At 38.8% G+C, this 6,911-nt stretch overlaps 1 long non-coding RNA gene across 1 annotated transcript; it reads right to left on the bottom strand.

Annotated features, from left to right (window-relative positions):
* Positions 1 to 383: 383 nt before the first annotated feature.
* Positions 384 to 2,605, bottom strand: LOC142163576 (uncharacterized). Its single transcript, XR_012694526.1, has 2 exons — positions 2,048 to 2,605; positions 384 to 555 (listed from the first exon to the last, which is right to left on the bottom strand). It is a non-coding gene; the product is annotated as an uncharacterized LOC142163576 (long non-coding RNA).
* Positions 2,606 to 6,911: the final 4,306 nt, after the last annotated feature.

The following is a 6,911-nucleotide window of genomic DNA, read 5'->3' as shown; positions in this document are numbered from 1 at the left end:
AATTCTGGTCCCTAAATGTCAGTAGCGACCATAAAAAACTATTCACAACCCGTCGTTATAGGCTTCGCCGCAAAAAGTTAATAACGACGAGGTTTCACATCTGGTCCTTAAAGGAAGTTAGCAACCGGTAGTATTTTTGTTCCTAAAATACGTTTAAGGACCATATTTTTGGTCCCTAAATATGGTTCTTGGTCATTGTTTGGTGTATTCAGATTATTGGCGACCATTTACCTTGGTCCTAAAAGTTTTTTAAGGACAATAAATCTGGTCCTTAGAGGATCTTTAAGCGCAAGTTCTCCACCAGTCCATATTATCTTTTTCGATCCTATTCACTAAAATATGATACAATTTATAGTATTATAAATTAATTGGATTCAACAAAATTATCTATAATAGCTTTGTTTATTGTTTACACAACCTCTTTGTAAAAGATCTAAGATCCATATCAAAAAGTATAAAAAATTTCCTAGCAGTCTTTGCAAAATAATAGTCAACTCGTCAACTTGCATGAAGTCTTCAACCTACATCTTCATGTGTAAACTAAGTCTCCAAAATCTGTGAAAAATATAAAACATTCTATGAAAAAGCTATAAAGATGAACTAAAAAATTGGCTAATCATCTAAATTAAGAGTAATAATAATTAAACCACTCACATGTTAGATTTTATCAAGTATAATTATATGCACCTTCAAAATTTAAATCAACAAGGGAAAATTGATTGCCAAAAAACTACACAATAATAAATTAGAATGTCAAACAAACAATGTTAGAGTAGAAGCTGACATTCTTTTTAAACTTGACATAAATTATTTGAAATGAGCAAAACTTTATAACTGATCATTAAACACAAAGAAACATGAAGCTAGAATTTAACATGGTATGGATCCAAATTCTAGTCTATATATAATGTTGAGATCAAGTATTTAAAGCTAAGCCATAAATAAGTATTAAATGTGCTAACTATATGAAAAAGTAACTTCATATAAACAGGATCAAATCTCAAAATAAACCAGAAGACGTAACAATTTTCAAAGATGCACAGTCAAATAAAAATATAAAACAAGAAAGAGTCCACAAAACTAATTAAGTCATTGAATACGGGGAGCATTAGATTAACGAATTTAGTGTGAACTTATATGATCAGTAATCTTCAACTAAATATTCAATATGAACTTCACAAAAATTTAAGGTACCTCACTTACCTTTTTCAATTACTAGTGTCTTTTCCAATTACTGGTGCCATTGATCTTCTAATAACAAGAAACATGTAGACCTTTTTAATTTATACCCCTCTGTTTGCCAGTTTCTCCTAATATTCGTCTAAGTATTTTTTATTTCATGAGTAGTATAAATCGTTGCACCAAAGCTCAACAATTCTTCAACTATGGCATGTCTAGTGCATCAGTAAAGAAGAAGAATCAGAAGTTAATGGACACTTTAAATGAAATGAATGAACTCCAAAATTTCATACGATAGAGAAAAAGAATAATGGATAGGACTTGAAATGTTGCTTACTCTATAACCGTAGTACTCCAATAACAATGGCAGTTCCATGGTGGAACTGCCAGTTGGCAACATAAACCAAACTATTAGCTAAGTTATCAACCATTAAAAGGACAATTAAATAGATCTAGAGCAAAATTTTAGAACTTCACTCTTTTGCCACCAGCAGCATGCTTCCTCCTTCCCACCTCATACCCTCCCCTGCCCCCAGAACCATGAAGACGCAGAAGGCACATTCTAGTAGCACGAGTATCCCAAATGATAACAAGCATCAACTTCTTCCTACTATAAAAAGACTAATTTTAGCACGCAAAACTACAAAAGCAACCATCATCCAAACAAAGTGGTGTGCGAACTAGAGAATATTAGAATCTAATTAATTGGATTACTCACACAATAAGACTATAATAAAGAAAGCACCAAAAATCTCAAGCTTCACCCAAACTGTATGACTCTATTGTATCAAATTATGACACTTACACTAGAATCATCATCTCCATCTAGTTCTCAAACATATTCAGGAAAGGATGAACATATACTTACCTAATTAGTGAATCCCAAAAGCGTATATCTTACTAAAACCACTACACTTTCTGAAAGCTCATACTTGACATAGAACAACCAAAAATTCCAAATCTTTATTATCGCAATTGGCCCACGAGATCTTGGTCCCAAAAAGTTGAGAGTCCTATCATCACGAGCTGTACGGCGAGTAATTACTAAGAGGAAACAATACAATCCTAAATTCTCCAAATAGTGTAATAAAGGACGAATTCGCGAACACCCAAAATACATAGCCAGATTTGAAGAAATTATGAGATTTTATTTCTATCTTTCCAAGATTTTGGGAAAGTAGACTTACTCACATGTGATTTATCCATTTTTTCTCTCGCTGGTATTCCAGAATGGCATAAGAAATTATAATCGGCAAACCCTCGCCACTCTTTCATAAATAAATCCCAAAAATCACAAAATATACACTTTTATTAATTACATAGAAAAATGATTTTAACTAGGAAAAAAGAAGAAGAAATTTTTTGATAGAAAAGGACGTACATTTCTTATATAGTTTTCGTGCCTAAATAATCGGTTATGGAACCAATGTAGATCATGTTTTTAGGAAGTTTTCGCAGAGATCATCTCCGTAACAAGGGGGCTTACATGGGTTAGTAGCATGAATTGTTAGAACGAGTGTATCAAAAAAAAGTTTAGGGATTTGAAGAACCAAATTTTGACAAACGAGAGGTTTAATTTGGTAAAAAAGAGAGGTTGAATATATTTTTTTAATTTAATTGTCACTTCTGTAGCGCCTCACTCTCTAGTCTCTCCACTAATTTTACAGTAGAGACAAGATATTTACTATTTTACAGACCGGATTTTGTCTCTTGGTCAATTTAACGAGAATTATGGGCCAGAAAATAATCTTGTCCCTATTTATATACATCTGAGGACCAGATTTTCAAGTCGTCCTTAATTTTTGGTCCCTAATAAACCTTTTTCTTGTAGTGTATATTGCTCACAAGGGTACATTTACAAGGCCTATAAATCCCTTATAAGGGAGAGAACAAATAAAACCTAATCTACCACCGGGTCTATGCCTTTGATGGCTCCCTCGGTGATTGTGCCCCCAACGACTATGGCCGCGGTCCTAGGGTCTTCAACGTCCCCTTCCCCTTTGGGGATTTATCCTTCATGCTCATCATCTCCTAAGCCACTGATTGACTCACTTTCAGAAGAAAGCAGGGCCGTACCTTCTCCTATATGGTCTTCACCCGCTCGAGCTCGGCAGACAGATCAATGCCCCCTGCATGTATATCCTCGAGAGTCCGCCTTCGAGATTCTAACCGAGAATGTTCCATGGCTCAAGTCAATTGTAGCTCGGCCCCTTTGAGCACTCCCTATCCTAATCATTTGCAGCAACAACTCCCTCTCTATGCAAGGATACGAGCGCCCCGGCTTCAGTTTCGATCCTGGATAGTGCAACAACTAACTTAGTATGAAGATCTTTATACTTATTACTCTCCGCCCTCCCATCATGAAGTTGATGCCCGACTAAGGCAACCTTCCCCTAGATGGTATCTCTCTCAAAAGCCTCTCACTCACATGTTGCTTGAGTTCGAGAATTTTGGAGTCTCCGGCTCGGAGCTCCTCCCTCATAAGGACATCATTCTTCTCAAGTTGTGTTGATCAGCCCAAAGGTGTTAAAACGCTGAAACCAGGTAAACATTTGGACAAAAGCAAACGGAAACTACATAACCCGCTCAGCAAGATGAGTCTTCTCAAGGGACTCTACCTCTAAACAATCCCAAAAGCCACAGAGTTCCTCCTCCTTCTTGGTGAAAAGAACTCTAAACTCATCGGCTTTCGAGGTGAGCTTTCTGTGCTCGCCCTCATAGTGAGTCAACTCAGTTTGAAATCGATCATAGATCCGATTATAAAGTGCCTTGGCCTGGAAATGTGAAAGAATCAAAGTTAGAAAGATAAAAAGGGGGATGTCGAGCAGAATTTGCAAAAGTTACCTGCTCACAGAGCCTATCCATCTCACTAAAAATAAGTGAGGTGTCAAGCTCAAGATCTTTCTCAGGCGCAACCAAAGGCCCTTCAAACGCATCTTTATCTCCGATGGGCACCCCTGCATCGGTAGGTTCTTTATTCTAAGCATCCTGCATCTCCCTAGTTGGTGAAGTCGGTATTGGAGGGGAATATCTCACTTCAATAGCCCCGACTGGATCAATCGGGGCCATTTCTTGTTTCTGGAAAGAATCAGAACTAGGATCCCCCGGACCGCCTACCAAATCCAGCTCAGCCTAAGAAATAATTTGGCCGTCAACCGGCTCGAGGACATTACCCGATGCACCCTCGAAGGCCTCTTCAGCCCAAGGTAGCATAACAATAGCGTCAAGTTCAGACATGGAAGTCACTCTCTCAACAGTTTGAGGGGCAATCAGGTTTTCCCCTCCCTCGTATGCTACCAAGGAATCATCTTTCTCCCTACCTTCATCTCGGTGACTCCCCGCTACTCTTGTAATTAAGGTTGCTGAACCAGCCTTAGGTTCTTCCACTTTGGCTTTCTTGGATTTTGTAGGCTCGGTCAACGATTCCCTTTGTATTTTCTCCTTTTTGTTAGGATTCGGGGTATCCGCATCCCCAGGCGGTGCTTCTCTCATCAAGGAGGTCTCTCCTAGACCTACGCAAATACTAAATATAGACACAGGGAATGAGGACACAATTGGTGATAGTTCTTCTAAGAGATTCAACTACAGCAGAAGTGTGGGATTACCATGGTCCTTGGCCTCCCATCGAGCTTTAGACAAGTCATACCACACACGCTCGGCATATGGGCAAGTCGAATCCAACCGGCGAATCTAGCCTGAGAGATCCCTAATAGCATCGGGGTACACCGCGCCAGCTGTATTAGCAGAGGAAGTTAGTTCATTGGGAAAATTGATCCTAAAGGTAAAGAAAATACTTAATCAGCGTATCCACTTACGTTTCATGTTCCACCATTCGGGGAATGACATGTTCTCCACTAGGATCATGTAAGGCCCCGTGAAAACTTGTACTCAAAACCGGGTAGCTTGTGGTGCCAAGTCCCGAATATGTGTTAGGAATGTGTAAAATTCTTTGCGGCGAGCTTGCTCGCCGCAGTTCGGATCTTTTGTGCTGATCTATGCTATAAAAAGTCAAGAAATACTGTTTTCCAAAAATGTGATTCTGCGGTCGAGAATGCGGTCGCATATTCTTCAAAGTCACTCGGGCCGGGGAATTTACAGTAATTGTCTTCATCTCCATTCTTGCAGGTAAAATACCCAACCCTTTTTCATTATTTTTAAATTTAAACAAAAAGGGGGATTCTCATGCGTTAATTCTTGAAAATGGACATGCATGTCCTTTAAAACCTTGAATCTAGTAAGAGGAATTGGGTAGAAGTAAAGATTTGCAAAAGAGGGGTTGATAACCTAAGTAAGTTCGGTTTGAGTTTGTGAACTTCAATTCTAAGTTATATGTGTTAACTTGTGAACTAGATTGACGGTACTAGGCTGTTGGTGAATTGAAACTAAAAGTTAAAAAGGGAATTTGACTCCAGGTATGTAAGGCTAACTTTAACCTTTGTAAAGTCACCTTGTTTGGAGTACGAGTAATTGGTATGTGTTACTTATGTGGACTATTTGCCAATTCTTGTGATTAATATGCCTTGAATGTTATTGGTTAAATCTCCCGATATAATGGTGTAAGTAAATGGCAACAAACCAAGTGTGTGTGTGAATGTGTTTATGTGGTAAGATCTGTGTAACAAATGATGGAAAGAAATCGTAATTGATGCAATTGAAACAACTGTGGTAATATCATATGTGACTTGTCGTGGGCAATTATCATTGTGACTTAAATTGTGTACGGGCTATTGCATATGATGGAAATGGTATTGATGTTTATGAATTTTTTTTGTGAATTGTTGTTTTTTTCGTATGAAATATGATTGTCCGGTGGGATCAGGTTGCGCGCCGCAACACGAAGTTATAAGGTGTGGGTTGTGGTGATAAAGGTGGCCGAGGTAATAAGGATGGACGAGGTAATAAGGGTGGAAAAGTGATCAAAATCACTATTGAAATAAAAATATGTGAAAGCTGTGAAATCGTTGATGTGACGAAATAATGTTGAAAGGGGAAAAGGAGAGATTGTGGAGTTTGTTTGGCTTTGGTTGTTCCTTTCATGTGCATTTGATTGTTGATTCTATTACTGTTTGTCATCTGTGTATTTCTTGGTTTTACTTAGGGCAAAGTTTGTTCATACATACCGGTACAATTCAAATGTACTGACATCTCCTTTGCCGGTGGCGCTACATTCGTGTTATGATTGTAAATGGTTCCATAACAGGTACTCCAGCCCACCGATAATAGCACTCCTTCACCTCCCATCAGCTGAATTGGTGAGCCCCTTTCCTCTTGGGGCCCTGCATGGCTCATGCCGCTTATCCTCCCAAAAATTGTATTTTGGTATTTGCGTAAGGTATAGCCAGAGCCTTGTTACCGGCAAGTATTGTAACACTCTTCTGTATCTCTAGAGGCTCCGTAGACACGAAATGTGGGTTATGTACTTATGTATTTTGGGTACTATAACTTGTAAACCACGCTAGGTAACTATGTATGTTATGTAAATCTCGTAAGAATGTGTTTAAATTTATAAATGGCTATTTCACTTGGTTAATGGGTAATGGAAACGCATGGTGTCACGTGGAATAGGAAAGGCACCCTGGTCCGCTTGGCTGGGGGCTACCTGGTATAGCGTCGGTCGCGCCCCTCGGTTTTCGGGGCGTGACAAACTTGGTATCAGAGCTTGAGGTTTTAAAATGTCCTATGATGTCTCGGAGCCGTGTCTAGTAGAGTCCGTCTTATCGGTGTGTTGTCGA

This window comes from Nicotiana tabacum, chromosome 8 (genome assembly GCF_000715075.1).
Source record: "Nicotiana tabacum cultivar K326 chromosome 8, ASM71507v2, whole genome shotgun sequence".
Taxonomy (NCBI): Eukaryota; Viridiplantae; Streptophyta; class Magnoliopsida; order Solanales; family Solanaceae; genus Nicotiana; species Nicotiana tabacum.
Note: the sequence above shows the minus strand (reverse complement) of the source record. Positions and strands in the feature narration are given on the sequence as shown.